Source organism: Cynocephalus volans, chromosome 17 (genome assembly GCF_027409185.1).
Source record: "Cynocephalus volans isolate mCynVol1 chromosome 17, mCynVol1.pri, whole genome shotgun sequence".
NCBI lineage: Eukaryota > Metazoa > Chordata > Mammalia > Dermoptera > Cynocephalidae > Cynocephalus > Cynocephalus volans.
This window is the reverse complement of record NC_084476.1, coordinates 41,863,608-41,880,162: the sequence shown is the minus strand read 5'-3', so window position 1 is coordinate 41,880,162 and position 16,555 is coordinate 41,863,608. Positions and strand designations below refer to the sequence as shown.

The following is a 16,555-nucleotide window of genomic DNA, read 5'->3' as shown; positions in this document are numbered from 1 at the left end:
TCAATGCTGGTTTTGAATGAATGCAGACTGTGATTTTAGAGAGATTATCTGATCAGAAAAAGCAGGATTTGGATTACCCGTTGAATTTGATCTTGGAAAATTCAAGTTACAGCCTATCCTATCTGTGTTGAACGAGATGGGATAAAGTGGCTTGATTGTGAGTGAGAGAGCATTTATCCACTAGAATCTTCACCAGAGCATTTTCCTGGCACCTTCTACTGGATAATTAGAATTCAGGTTTCTTTTGGCTCTACATATTAGAAGCATTGTTGTTGTTTGTGATCTCTGATAAATGTTTCCCCCAGTTGCCTTTTTCTGTTCTCTTCCACTGTTTTGTTAAATCTGCATTAATCCAAATGGATTTGGCTATTTCCGGGGATTAGGAGACAATTTTTTTTTCTCTTTCATGGTTGATTTTTCATTAATGTGAATTTTGCTTTGCTTTTAGTAGGACATTTTCTCTCAGATGGGAATCTATTCCTTTAGATCCCTGCTGCTGACTAGACTAGCAGGATTTGGGAGAGTCTGGGCTTTGCAATGTCTCTTGGACAGTTTGTTAATTCACTACTGCCACACCATTAAATTACAGAGCTAGTCCTTATAAAAGACTCTTTAGGTGGGAGCACTCTTAAATCAGAAATTTCTGTTTAACTGAATTTAAATAACTTCAGAGTAGGAACTGCTGCTGTTTCCTTTTGTTCTAATAGCAGGCAGCTTTCATTGTCTAGAAACTCTATTTAGCGAACCTGTTTCCCTGTTAATGTTATTAATTGAGTTTCTCCTCTTTTGAACTTGGGGGAATGGAGACCAGCAGGTCATTGTCTTTTTTTTTTTTTTTAAAGATGACCGGTAAGGGGATCTTAACCCTTGACTTGGTGTTGTCAGCACCACGCTCTCCCATCCCTGTATAACCGGCCATCCCTATATAGGGATTCGAACCCGTGGCCTTGGTGTTATCAACACCACACTCTCCCGAGTGAGCCACAGGCCGGCCCTAGGTCATCATCTTTGAATAGAGATCCTGAAGATTTTAATTACTGAAACAAGCAGTTAGCTTGTATGCAAGTATTCATATTAAATAGCAAAATATTTATCCTGGGAAAATTTACAGAAATGGATCAAAATACATCTTTCTAAAATGACGTTCCTTGCATTATATTTTGGCACTTGGAATGTTATTCATATTCTGAAAGCAGCCTATGTAGTGATATTGTGTAACAACTCAATTTCAATTCATCTTGGAGTAGAGTTGAATTAGTATTTTTTTCCATGTAGTCAAAGTTCAAACAGTAGTGAATCTTGATGTAGAAATTGGCAAACTGGTATTGATTTAATATTCTCAAACATCTTATTCCAGGAAGTGAGTTCATTGGTCTAACCCTTTTAGTCATGCCTTATTGCCTGCAGGTTCAAGACTCTCAATATTCTTTTTTTTTTTTTTTAAAGATGACTGGTAAGGGGATCTTAACCCTTGACTTGGTGTTGTCAGCACCACGCTCAACCATCACTATATAATGGGCCATCCCTATATAGGGATCCGAACCCGTGGCCTTGGTGTTATCAGCACCACACTCTCCCGAGTGAGCCACGGGCCGGCCCCAGAGACTCAATATTCTGACCCAGCCCTCCAATTGACCGTATATTCTTGCTTGTTTTTATACAGATATTTTGCTCTAGCACTAACTTTGTTCATTCCTACCTCTATTGTGTTCTTCATTTGTGCTCCCTGAAATATATTCTTTCTGTATTTTCTGCTTATCTAAAAGTATTCTTCCTTTCCCAGTTTACAGTCTGTTTTTTTTGTGTTGAAAACTTCCTCAGTCCATAGTCATCTCTTTTTCCTTTAAACTCTCAGAGCACTTGTGGTCTGAACAGTGCCACTAATTTGGCAATGAATCACATACTGCCTGGCGACTGGTCTTGTATTGTTGTGCTTACAGTGACTGAGACAAAGGAGGTAATAGCATTGGTCAGATCAGATCTGGAATTTTGTGTTCAGCTGGGGTATTTTCTTCTAAGAGGCACATTGAGACACTAGATTATTTTAAGAGGAGATTGACTAGAATAATGAAGGGTGTAGAAACCATTTGAAGAACATGGGAAGTTTAATTCTGAGAAGATTTAAGAGGGAGAGGGTCATAATAGTGATGAAAATTGTTTAAAAAACTGTCATGTGGAAGATAGGTCACCTTTTCCAGTTATGCCAGAGAACAGAGCTGGGACAGGTGGACCAATGGTTGAAAATTACGGGAAATTGGATTTTAGCTTAACATAAAGAACTTAAACAGTTATGATTGTTCTTAACAAATGGAATGGACTACTTAGGATTTTTTGACACTGTAAGCAAACAGTGATGAGGATGTTCTGAAAGGGATGTCGACCAATTAGACTTGAAGAAATGTTAAGAAACCACCCTTTTATGTTATTCACTTAGTGTTTCTTTAAATATTTCTTTAAATAAATAAATAAATATATATGAACAATACAGAAAACCACAATATTTCCTTAAATATAAAAAAATAAATCTTTAACATATTTTGACACAGCTTTACTCATAATACTGATTTTTTTTTTAATTCCATAGGAGTCCGTACCATATCTGCAGCTCAATCAAGGATTTTCTTTAACTTTCATCATCTTGGTGTTCATTACCAAGTTTCTCCAAACAAATTATAAGCATTTTGATAGTCGAGCCTTTCCATAATATTTCTTTATTATTCCCACAGGGTTTATAACAGTGCTTAGTGAAATAATTTACTATGGATTTTTTCCTCCTAATTTGAACCAGAAGTGGCCACTCTTGACTTGTTAAAAAAAAAATAGTTTTGGCAATTTAAAAAGTAATATATGCTAATGTTCCTATTATAGAAAATTGAGAAAATGCAGAAAGGTATAAAAAGAATTGTCATGGTCCTACCACACCCCAACACCATTGTTAACTATTTTATTCACTGCTTGTGTTTTATTTTGTATTATAAAGTAGTATGTATGTATGATAAGAAATTCAAACAGTTTTGAGTGTGAAGTGAAAGGAAAGCGTTCTCTTGTCTTCATTCCCCATTCTTACTTCCCAGAGGTAACCATTTACTGTTTCCTGCATATCTTTTTAGAAATTTTCTTTATATAAGAGTATATAGGTTCTACAATCAAATGTATACAATTTTCTTCAATTCCTAAAAACTTATATATTTTCCTCCCCACTCATGTGAGTCTATACCGTTCTTTTTAATGGCTGCAGAGTTTTCTATTATATAAACATACATATAAACAGTTTCATATTGATGGATATTTAGGATTTTTTTTTTCTTTTTTTTTTTTTTAGGATTTTTTTCTTTTTACTATTACAATGCCACAGTGAACATCCTTGTAGATGGTTTTTGTTACATGTTTGGATATCTCCAGTCAACTTTCCACCTGGACTTTCTGTGTGGTTTGCTCATTGCTGTTTTCTTTGGCAAAATAATTACACCCATTAGCAAAAACAAATAATTCACCATCTCTCAGGTCAGCATCCTTTATTAGAAGCTGGTCTTTCACTGGCAGGTAATATTTTATGCCTATCAAAAAGACCAAAGACTCTGCTCTTATAAGTTTGACACAGCTTTACTCATACTACTGATTTTTTTTTTCCATGTACTTTTTACAAAATATTTTCTTTGTATTTAAAAATTACTTTCCAAAAGAAAATTAAATGAAGAGAAAAAATTATTTTCCATACTGAACATGTATTGCATTTTTTTCAGTTTTTAAAAATTTATTTTTTCATTGCACATGTTTATGGGGTAGTTTGTTATTTCAATACATGCATATATTATATAATGATCCAATCAGAATAGTTAGTATATCTATCACCTGAACATTTATCATTTCTTTATGGTTATAACATTCAAGATCCTCTTTTCTGGCTAACTTGAAATATACAATACAATATTATTAGCTGTTGTCAGTGTTATTATATTATTAGCTAGAGCACCAGAACATATATATATATATATATATATATATATATTTTTTTTTTTTTAAAGAGTCAAGTGAATCAGTGGGAGTGGAGAAGGAACAAAGAAATCTGTAACCCGTGATGATCAATTAGTTGTAAATATCACTGCGCTTGGACCCACCCCCAGAACATATTCTTTTTTTTTTTTTTTTCCCCTAAAAGATGACCGGTAAGGGGATCCTTAACCCTTGACTTGGTGTTGTCAGCACCACACTCAGCCAGTGAGCGAACCGGCCATCCGTATATGGGATCCGAACCCGGGGCCTTGGTGTTATCAGCACCGCACTCTCCCGAGTGAGCCACGGGCCGGCCCAGAAGAACATATTCTTTCTAAGTGTGTTACTTGCATTTTTAAAACAGAACACAACAATGTCACTAGTGATGGTAACTGGACCAAGTCAATTTATGTTGTGATTTGCACTTAAAAAAGCTTATCAAGATTTATCATCACTAAGCAGCCATCTAATTAACTAAAATAGTGCTGCTGGGAAACTCTTGGAAGGTGAACTCTAGGGCCGGCCCGTGGCTCACTTGGGAGAGTGTGGTGCTGATAACACCAAGGCCATGGGTTCGGATCCCTATGTAGGGATGGCTGGTTAGCTCACTTGGGAGAGTGTGGTGCTGACAACACCAAGTCAAGGGTTAAGATCCCCTTACTGGTCATCTTTTTTTAAAAAAAGGTGAATTCTGGTGGCTCAAGTATTTATAGGACACTCAGGACACATTGATTATGGGTTCATTCTACTCCAGGGAAACCCCAAATACATACTTGGGTTTACAGCCACTGTAGAAAGTAGAAATGGTAATGATTTTAGAGTTCTTAGACATAAGGATAGGTTGAGTAAGTACTTCTCATCTCATTTTTTCCCCTGACATTATTGTCATCTGCCTCAGCTAACTCTTTGCTGCTGGGTTTCCATCAAATCATGGTTCTGGTAGTCCCTGCCCTTAAAGCAGACTTGCTGCTGGGTTCCTTTTGCATAACTGTGGCATCAGAAAGTTGACTGTGCCTTGTCTGAGCCAAGCAGCAGTGAAGGGGGAAAGGACCAGTTTCCTCTGCCATGGCTATTGTCATAAACTGCTCTCTTCCTTACAGGCAGAACATTCTGTAAATTCTTAGTTTCTATTTTATTTTTATTTTTTGGTGGCTGGTCAGTATGGGGATCCAAACCCTTGACCTTAGTGTTATAACACTGTGCTGTAACCAACTGAGCTAACTGGCTAGCCCTTTCTTAGTTTCTAAAAGTGGAGTTTCTGGAAGTTGGGCTCTTTAGGCCAATAAGCTGAGTTTTTATCCTGTTTACCTGTGCTGTGAATTTCAGACTTTGCTATATGAGTTTGTTTGAAGTTAGGGCTGTGTATCATTAGTAAATATTTGTTGAGTACTTTCTCTGCCTGTTTATGATACACATCTATATAATAGATAAGAAGCCATGGAATGCAGATAAATTTTAAAACATCTCCTTTTCGGGGGCCGGCCCGTGGCTCACTCGGGAGAGTGCGGTGCTGATAACACCAAGGCCACGGGTTCGGATCCCATATACGGATGGCCGGTTCGCTCACTGGCTGAGCGTGGTGCTGACAACACCAAGTCAAGGGTTAAGATCCCCTTACCGGTCATCTTTAAAAAAAAAAAAAAAATCTCCTTTTCTTATATAAATGTAAAGAATCCATTAGGACCAGTAAGTCTGATTTGGGGTAAGCAGTATAACTTAAGTTCCTGCTGAAGTGGAGAAATAACTGCACTGTCTTTTTCTAACTTTTAAAGCAAGATTCTTTAAGTATGTGAGGTACTTTGTACATAATTTCTAAAGGACTGTCTTTATTAAAGATCAGAGAAGATTTGCTATTTGTATATACATTTTATTTATTTACTGATTTTTGGCAATTGGCCAGTGTGGGGATCCAAACCCATGACCTTGAGGTTATATGGCTGTGCTCTAACCAACTGAGCTAACCAGCCAGCTCTGTATATTTCTAAAAAATTTTTATTGGCTTAACATATGTACGGAAAAGTACTCAGATCTTAAGTGTAGACATCTCATTGAATTATTACTTATGAATAAAGTGAACATACTTGTTGAATTATTTATGAATAAAGTGAATATACTCATGTCCACCACCCGGGTCAAGAAATAGAATACTACCAATACCCCAGAAGCCCATGTTATCCTTTCTCCTGGTCATTACCCCTTCCTTCTTTCCCAAACGTAGCCACTATCCCCATAAATTAGTTTTGCCTGTTTTTTGTTTTGTTTTAATTAATAAACTTTATTTTTTAGAGCAGTTTTAGGTTCACAGCAAAATTGAGTGGAAAGTTTTGCCTGTTTTTGAACTTTTCACAAATGCAATTATACAGTATGTATTTCTTTGGGACTTGTTTCTTTTCTTTAATATTATGTTTGTTAGGTACTTCTACTTTATGCATGTAGCCATAATTCATTGATTGTTATTTTTTTATTGCTATGAAGTATCTTATATGAATGATTTATTTTTTTAATGCATTAATCTGGTGACTGCATAGATTGCATTAGGTAGGGGAGAAATTGGAGGCATTTAAGTTATAGGAGGAGTGATTTAAGTTGAACATAAGTTAAAATTTCCTGAAGAGATTCGTACTGTCACAGGAAAGCTGTGAAATCATTTTTCTAGGGCTTTTGAAGAAAAATAAGCCCTATTTTCTGCTGTATATAATACTTAGGCATAGCTGCTCTGGATGAAGGTTAGATAACCAGCTTTGCATTTGTCATGATTCTTTCTGTGATTACTAGGAAATGGGATAAAAATGTAGGCATATGTTAAAATTTTGCTTGACTTCATAAAGGAAATTTTATTTTTATTTATTTATTTATTTTTTTTAAAGATGACCGGTAAGGGGATCTTAACCCTTGACTTGGTGTTGTCAGCACCACACTCACCCAGTGAGCAACCGGCCATTCCTATATGGGATCCGAACCCGTGGCCTTGGTGTTATCAGCACCACACTCTCCCGAGTGAGCCACGGGCTGGCCCCCATAAAGGAAATTTTATTTTATTCTTCTGTTTGTCTTCAGTAAAAATGAAATGTTCTTTCTCAAGTATAAGCTCCAAAAGCAACTATCCACTGAACATACAAAGAGGCCCATAGAATCAAAAGAAAAAGAGTCATGAGGGCTTCCTTTTTTGTGCTGGTGAACCCCACAGTGATAAATTATGTGGTAAAAATATGACAGGAGGAAGTTTGTGCTAGGATATATGTATACCGACTATTTTCTCTTGAAGAATTGTATAAATAGGGAGAAGCAATTCTTAGTCATTAAGAAATATAGATTTCCAAAAAGAAGAATCTGTTTTTTTCCTATTGCTCTTTGTTCCTCTATTTTGGCACGTTAAGTTCTTATTTGGGACTGTGGAGGACAGACAGGCCTATAGATTGTGTTGGGCTGTTAATTTTCTCTTGCAACTGTTTGCTTAAATTGGTTTCTATAGTGTTGCGTTGTGAATGATATTGAGAAGAAAGAGGTTAGAGGGCAGTGAGTGAAGATCTGCCTAGCAACAAAGGAGGAGCTGGCAGTTGGACAGTGGGAAGAAAATTGCTTTTTATATACAGTAGTACCTCCTTATCCATGGGGATATGTTCCTAGACCTCCAGTGGATGCCTAAAACTATGCTAGTACTGAACTCTGTATATTTTATGTTTTTTCTTTTACATATGTACTATACAATGTGGATATGCTGGACAAAGGGATGGTTCACATCTTGACAGCAGGACAGTGTGAGATTTCATCACACTACTCGGAATATATACTTTTGAATTATTTATTTCTGGAATTTTCTTTTTCTTTCTTTTTTTTTTTTTAAAGATGACTGGTAAGGGGATCTTAACCCTTGACTTAGTGTTGTCAGCACCACGCTCTCCCAAGTGAGCTAACCAGCCATCCTTATATAGGGATCTGAACCCATGGCCTTGGTGTTGTCAGCACCACAATCTCCCAAGTGGGCCACGGGCCAGCCCCTGGAATTTTCCATTTAATATTTTTGGAACGTGATTGACCAGGGGACTGAAACTGTGGAAAGCAAAACCACGGATGAGGGGGCACTACTGTAATTCAAAGCGAGACAAAAATGATTCAGTGGGCTAGTTCACTTATATGATTTATGTCTATTAGTTATGAGTCAAATTTGTAAAGACTTCATCTGCAAAAGGATAAAGGATATCTGCTTGCCAAGGAGAGGGGATAAATGATGTAGATATAAACCTGGATGTCTCCCTCACTTCAGCCATTCTTACCTGTGATATCATAGAGCATGTCAGTCCTTGGAATGGTGTTCTGCTTTTGTATTCTTAAACTTTAGAATCTGACTGTCTGATCATATTCTCTAGCCTGTCTTTGTAGCTTTTGCTGTCACTATGCTTCTACCACTGTGATATAGGGTAGATGTTAAAAGCTTTGGTGTTAGATATGACTTGGTGAATATATAAGCTCCATCACTTATGAGTTGTGTGCCCTTACATGTTGCTTAACCTCACTAAACCTCAGTTTCCACATATTTAAAATTCATACATCTATTAAAAAATATTTATTGAGCTCCCTATTCTTATGGAGTTTCAGTCTATTAAAGGAAGATACAGAAATCAAATAATATAATTTTAGATAATAAGTACAGGGATGAAAAAGTAGGGTAAAGGGATTGAGAGGTTTGAGTGGGAGACCTGTTTGAAATATGGTTGTCCCGGAAGGCCTCCCTGAGGAGGTGACATTTGAGCTTAGACTTGAATGATGAGGAAAAAACCATTAGTCAGTTATCTGAGGTAAATGTTTCAGTCAAAGTGAATAAGAAGTACAAATATTTTGAGGGGAAGGAGAAAAAAAAAGAAGGGGTGATTAGAAGGAAGGATGGTATACAGAGGTAAGCAGGGACTAAATCACATAAAGTGTTGTAGGCCGTGCCAAAAAGTTTAGATGTTATTTTAAATAGCATTGGAAGCCATTGAATGGTTCTAAACAAGAGAGTGATACTTTGATTTATATTTTACAAATGGCCAGTGTGGTGAATGGACTGGGGGTGGGAAGCCATGGCTGGCAACACTGGAGGCAGGGGCCTCACTGAAAGGCTAATGGAGTAGTCCAGGTGAGAGGTGGATAGTGGCTTGGAGTAGTGTAATTGTACTAGTGATGGTGAAAATATCTATATCAAAGTGTTGCTCAGGTAATTGTTAAAGTGATTAGCACTTGGAGCCGGGGGAAGCCAGCAACTAGACAAGCTGCCACCACTGCCCCGGGCCTGCCTGGGTCCTGAGGTATGGAGCCCAGGGAAACTGAACCCAGCTCCAGCCAGGTAAACAGCACACCAAAAACACCATTTTCACCTGGGTAGTACTCTATAGCCACTGCAATTGCCATGGCTACCGCAAAAATGGCTAGTCTCTATTGTAACAGTCACAGCCACTGTGCAGATGGCACTCCAGACTCAACTCCAGAGTAATATAAGAAGCATCTGACTTATGATAATAGGGGAGGACTTGATCACACCTGTCTCAGTACCGGACAGATCATCTAGGCAACAAGCCAAAAGAGGAACAGTTAATCTGTCAGATGGAGAGAACAAATCTATGGTGATTACAGGGGGGAGGGGGGAGTGGAGAGATTGGACAAGGAGCATAAAGAATAAGTATGATTTGTAACAATGAATATGCTAATAAAAAATAAAAAATTGAAAAAAAGTGATTAGCACTATCCCATAGAATGATTACTTATGTTAATGTAAAAACAGTATTAAGATTTCTCATCCGGCTTTATGACTTCTACTCATCTAAGCCAGGAAGCTGGAAGTCATCCTAGACTTCTCAATTGAGGAAGAAAATATAAAGACAGAAGAAAAGTTATCAGGTTCAGCTGAGTTTGTGGTATCTGTGGGATAAGTTAACTATAAGATATGTTGAGATGAAGGTGTCAGTCGCATTGCAGATGACTCTTGAAAATGGTACCTGAATATGTAGATCTATAGCTTAGTAGAGAAGTCTGTATTAGAGATAAATATTTGGGAGGCCAGCCCGTGGCTCACTTGGGAGAGTGCGGTGCTGATAACACCAAGGCCACAGGTTCGGATCCCTATATAGGGATGGCTGGTTAGCTCACTGGCTGAGCATGGTGCTGACAACACCAAGCCAAGGGTTGAGATCCCCTTACCGGTCATCTTTAAAAAAAAAAAAAAAAAAAAGAGAGAGAGATAAATATTTGGGAGTTGTAGCTATTTGGTAATGTATTAGGCAGGATTCTTCAGAGAGACAGAACCAATAGGATATGTATATCAATATATGAGAGGGGATTTATTAGGGGAATTGGCTCATGCGATTATGAAGGCTGAGGAGTCCCATGATAAGCTGTTTGCAAACTGGATGCTGGTAGTGTGGCTCAGTCCAAGTCTGAAAGCCTCAGAAACAGGAAAGCCAATGGTCTGATCTTCCAGAAGCCTCCTTAGAATCAGGGAAACTGATGGTGCAGTTGGTGGTAAGTCCTGGAACACAAAAGCTGAAGAGTCTTTAGTTCTGATGTCCATGAACAGGAGAGCAGGGTGTATTCCAGCTCCAGCAGATAGAGAGATTTGCCTTTACCTCCGTTTTTTGTTCTCTCCAGGCTCCCAGCGAATTGTATGGCGCCCATCTCTATTGAGAATGGGTCTTTCTCACATCATCCACTTAGGCCCACATGCTAATCTCTTCTGAAACCACCCTCACAGATACACCCAAAGAGATTGCTTTACCAGTTTTCTAGGTTATTCCTTAATCTAGTCAAGTTGACACCTAGAATTAACCATCACAGCAATAAAGCTGTTAGCTTGAATAAAATGATAAGAGGAGAATAAAAGATAAGAGGAGAAAAAGGGGCCGATGCTGTAACTGAGGAACTCCAATGTATGGGAATGAACAAAAGAGAAGTTGATAGGTGTGGTCAGAACTGCAGGAAAATAGGAAGTGTTGTGTCTGTATGGAGCCTCAAGTAGAGGGAGTTTCAAGAAGGAATGATCAGATGATAGAAATGAATGATACTGATTGAGGACTAAGACAAAATAGAGAGGTCACTGGATTTGAAAACTAGAGCAGTTTCATTAGGGTAATGTCAGGGTAGGCATCATATCACAGTAGTTGATGAGTATTTGGGAAGTGAAGAACTTGAATGAGCAAGTGTAGGCCACTCATTCAGAAATTTTGCAGTGAAGAGAGTGGTCTTAGGGAAGAAGAGATTTGAGTGTCTGGAGCCTGAAGGGAAGGAATCTTGTAAGAAGGGAAAAGTCAAAATGTGATGGGGGGCAGGGCTGGCCTGTGGCTCACTTGGGAGAGCGTGGTGCTGACAACACTAAGTAAAGAGTTAAGATCCCCTTACCAGTCATCTTTGTTTTATTTTATTTTTTGTCTTTTTCGTGACCGGCACTCAGCCAGTGAGTGCACCGGCCCTCCCCATATAGGATCCAAACCCGCCGCAGGAGCGTCACTGCGCTCCCAGCGCCGCCCTCTCCCGAGTGCGCCTTGGGCTCGACCCTTACCAGTCATCTTTAAAAAAAGCAATGGGAGCAGGGAAAGAACTGATTTCTCTGTGAAGCAGGATACAAGATTGTCAGCTGATAATAAGGTTGTGAGGATGGTTTAGAGAATTTCAGGAGAGTGCTAAAGGTTTCATTCATTCATCCTTTTGACTGTTGTACTGTGCACTTGGGGCAGACTGGTGAGAAAAAAATCTCTTGCTCTCTTGGAAGTTATATAGACTAGTCAGAGAGCTAGACATTAAGCACAGAAGAATCATACAAATTAATATAAAATTAACAACTAGGAAAAAATACAACTGTGATATGTGCTGTAAAGGAGAGTACATTTTATTATGAGAACGTGATTGGGAAAGTTAACCTACTCGGGTCAGAGAAGACTTCCCAAATGAAGATTGACTTGTGATCTGGAAGTAGAGGATACCTGAAGCAGGCTAGAGGAGAATATTCTAGGCAGAGGAGATAGTATATGCAAAGGCCTTATGGTGGAAGGAGCTGAAAGAAGGCTACTAGTACAGCTGGTATGCAAAGAGAAAGGGAAAACAGGATCAAGATGAGGCTAGGGAGATAGGTAGGGCCTAACTATAGGGCCTTGTAGGCCACGTTAAGGGTGGAAAGTTTGTTGGACTGAGGGAGGGGCAAAAGTATAAAAGTTTATAAACTGAAAGCACTAGATTTGCAATTACTTTTGTTGGAATCCTTTTTCTACCACTGAAAACTTGACAAGCCTCTTGGCTACTAGCCACAATTTTATTTATTTTATTTTTTTTAAAAAGATGACCGGTAGGGGGATCTTAACCTTTGACTTGGTGTTGTCAGCACCACGCTCTCCCAAGTGAGCTAACTGGCCATCCCTATATAGGGATCTGAACCTGTGGCCTTGGTTTTATCAGCACCACACTCTCCCAAGTGAGCCATGGGCCAGCCCCTAGCCACAATTTTAAAGTAGAAGTGTTAATATCTGCTCAGTAGACCTCATAGAGTTGATGAGAAAATCTGAATGAGATCATGTGTGTGAAATTCCTTTGTAAGTTATAGTAACTTTTACTCTTGGATAGTCCCGTTTTTCTGTCTTTGGAGACTTACATATTTTGAAACTTATAAACAAAGAAGATGTGGGCCGACCTCGTGGCACACTCGGGAGAGTGCAGCGCTGGGAGCGCTGCAGCGCTGGGAGCGCAGCAGCGCTCCCGCCACGGGTTTGGATCCTATATAGGGATGGCCGGTGCGCTCACTGGCTGAGCGCGGTGCAGCCGGTCACAAAAAAGACAAAAAAACAAAAACAAAAACAAAAACAAAGAAGATGTGATAAGTTCTATAAACATTTATTGAGCACTTAACTATGAATGAAATATTGAACTAGTCATGCTGGGTATATAAAAAATAAGGAAGAAGTGGGCCTTGCCCTCAAGAAATTGAGAGCTAAGAAGGGGAGACTGCTATGTATACAACTGTATCAGTCTGTTTCCATTGCTTATAACAAAATTCTTGGAACTGGGTGATTTATAAAGAGAATGAAATTTATTGCTACAGTTTCTGAGGCTGGGAAGTCCAAAGTCCATCTGGTGGTGGCAACAGTGACGTGGGGGTCTCACATTGCAAGACGGTGGAAGCAGAGAGAGCAGGGAGAGAGAGCAGAGCAGAGAGAAAGACAGACTCTCTTCTTTTGACGCTCTCAGAGCCATTCCCCTGACCACCATTTTTAATCCATTCACTAGTGCATGGTCCTACAATCCAAAAACCTCTTCAAGGCTCCACTTTTCAATCACCATAATAGGATTTCCCACCCTCTTAACAGTCACAGTGGTGGCTAAGTTTCTAATACATAAAACTTGGGGGACACAATTTAAGCTTCAATGAGTTTTGGGGATATAATTCAATCCATGACATTCTGCCCTGGCCCCCCAAAACTCATGTCCTTTTCACATGCAAATACATTCATTTCATCCCCAAAGTCTTAATTTGTTTCCACTCAAAAGTCCAAAGTTCAAAGTGCCATCTGTGAAGTCAAAACAAGTTATCTATGAGCCAGCCCATGGCTTACTCGGGAGAATGTGGTGCTGACAACACCAACACCATGGGTTTGGATCCGATATTGGGATGGCCGGTTAGCTCATTGGGTGAGCGTGGTGCTAACAACACCAAGTCAAGGTTTAAGATCCCCTTACCGGTCATCTTTATAGGGAAACAAAACAAAACAAAACAAGTTATCTACTTCCAAGATAAAATTGGTGGGTAGAGCATAGGGTAAATATTCCCATTGAAAAAGGGAAAATAGGCCAAAAGAAAGATGTAATAGGTCCCAGGTGAGTCTGAAACCCAGTGGGGCAGACATTAAATCTCAGAGCTGGTGAATCATGTATCTTGACTCTGTGTTTGACCTCCTCTGCTGGTGTGGGGGTTGGGTCCACAAAGTCCTCTGGCAGCTCCACTCCTATGGCTTTCCTGGTCTCAGGTGATGCTTTACCTTTTGCAGGCTGGCGTTGCATGTTGGTAGCTCTACAGGTCTGGGGTCTCCATGGCGGTCCTGCTCTCATGGCTCCACTAAGCATGGTGCTGATGGAGTTTCTCTGCTGCAATTCCAACCCCATGTTTCCACTCAGCATTGCTCTAGTGAAGCCTGTCTGCGGTGAATCCGTTCTTGTGACAGATCTCTTCCTGGGCCCCCAGACTTTTCCATAGATCCTGTGAAATTGGGGGGAGGCTCCCAAGCCTCCACAGCTCTGGCATTCTGCAAGCCTGCAGACCTAACACCACGTGGATGCTGCCAAGGCTTCCGGCTTCTATTTTCCAAAGCTGCACATCCAGCCACACCTGGGGCCAATTTATCCACAGCTGGAGTAGCCAAAGCAGCTGGTGCTGGTGCTGGAAGCAGCTTCCCGCAGTGGTCCTGGGCAGTGAGCCTGTGGAGGGCTCTTCAAGCCTATTTCTCAAGCCCATTCTGTCTCCCTAGGTCTTTGGGCCTGAAATAAAAGGGTTGGTCCCAGAGGCCCCTGCAATGCCTTCAGGGACTTTTTCCCCTTCTCTTGATAATCCCTTTCCTTTGTACTGATCTTCTTAGCTAATGGTCACTGGGCTGCACTATTGCATGGGCATGCTACCTGCTTCTCTACCACATGGCCAGGCTGCAAATTTTCCAAATCTTTACGCTCTGCTTCCCTTTTAAATTCTGGCTTTACGTCGTGCCTTTTCCGCCATAACTCAGCGTAGGCTGTTTCAAGTAGCCGTGCAGCTTCCTTAATGCTTTGATGCTTAGAAATTTCTTCAGCCATGTACTCTGGTTCACAACTCCTAAGTTTCAACTTCCACAAATTCCTAGGGCATGGACACAATGCAGCCAAATTCCTTGCCGGTTCACAGCAAAGATGATCTTTGCCCCAGTTTCTGATAAACTCCTTCTTTTTTCTATTTGAGACCTCCTTAGAAGGGTCTTTACAGTCTGTATTTCCATAAGCATTCTGTTCATCACCATTTAAACAGTCTCTAAAACTTTCCCTCGTTTTCTTGTCTTCTAAACTTTCACCAGCATCTAGGATTTTTCTAGCCTGCTCCTCCAAATTCTTCCAAGCTCTCCTCAACATCCAGTTGCAAAGCAGCTTCCACATTTCCAAGTATCTGTTATAAGCAACACCCCACTTCTCTGGTACCAATTTTCTGTATTAAACTGTTTCCATTGCTTATAGCAAATTACCTGGAACTGGGTGATTTATAAAGACAAACGAAATTTATTGCTTACAGTTTCTGAGGCTCGGAAGTCCAAAGTCCATCTGGTGGTGGCGACAGTGACCCCAGGGGTCTCACGTTGCAAGATAGTGGAAGCAGGGAGTACAGAGAGAACAACTAAGCATGATACAAGACACAGTTGGATAATTTCTAAAATAGAAGTAAAAAATAGAGTGGACTGTAGAAATTCCAACTTAAGGACAGGAAAGAACCATGGAGTCAAATTTTTCATTATGGAGTCATTAATTTGTCACCTCTTGCAGAGTGACAGAGATGCAAAAGATTACTCAGAGCCCATGTATTCAGAGCAGTGAGAAGCCCGAAGGGACTACCCCCCGGGGGAACTCCTTCAAGAGAGGAGAGCTCCAGGCACAGCCCCGAGTCAGGTTTTGCTTCAGTTTTTTATTTTATTTTAATTAATTAATTAATTAATTAATTTTTTCTAAAAGATGACCGGTAAGGGGATCTTAACCCTTGACTGGGTGTTCTCGGCATCATACTCACCCAGTGAGCTAACCAGCCATCCCTATATGGGATCTGAACCCCTGGCCTTGGTGTTATCAGCACCACACTCTCCCGAGTGAGCCACGGGCCAGCCTCTTGCTTCAGCTTTTATTGTACAGGCAAGAAAGTTACAGAAGAAACACAGGTGGTTAATCAGTCATAGTGAAAACATAAATAAACTGGCTACATGATAATCTTCATTTTAAAGCAGGTGTAACTTAAAATAGTTCAAGCAATTTACCATCAAAAGGAGTCATAAAACTAAGCCATGTGACATACAAAAAGAAACAATGGGATAATCACCATAGCAGCATTTAGCTCCCTAAGAAACTTAAAGAAACAGCAGAGGGTAAGATGTGGAACATCCCCCAACTAATAACTAGCAGAATAGCCTTGAAGATTTTAGCTCCCATATTTTCCCATCATTTAGGTCTAGCTCTACCAAGGGCAGCTGCCCCCAGAGCAATCACTTTTGCTGTGCTTCAATTCTCTTATCTACATCAAAGGCTTTAGTCCTGTGAAAGTTTTCTGGTTTTTCCTAATCTTAGCATTTCTATGTGTTTTCCTAAGGAGTTGGGCTTTGGCTTAAACTAATGACTTTGGTCCTTCTAAACTACAGGACTTTGGTCCTTCTATGCTATAGGCTTTGGCCCTGTGAAATACATGTGTTTTATTTCTATGTCATTAATGTCAATATCCTCCACATAATTGGGATAGGAAACACAGAATAACAGTTTCTGGAGAGATAATTTTGATTTTGGACATGCTTCATTTGAGGTGCTGGCAGTTTGTCCATGTGGAAAGGTTGGA

At 39.8% G+C, this 16,555-nt stretch overlaps 1 protein-coding gene across 3 annotated transcripts in view; it reads left to right on the top strand.

The window, feature by feature from the left end:
- The window catches only part of UNC13B (unc-13 homolog B), a 228,380-nt gene that overhangs the window by 1,010 nt on the left and 210,815 nt on the right, over window positions 1–16,555 (top strand). The window lies entirely within an intron of this gene.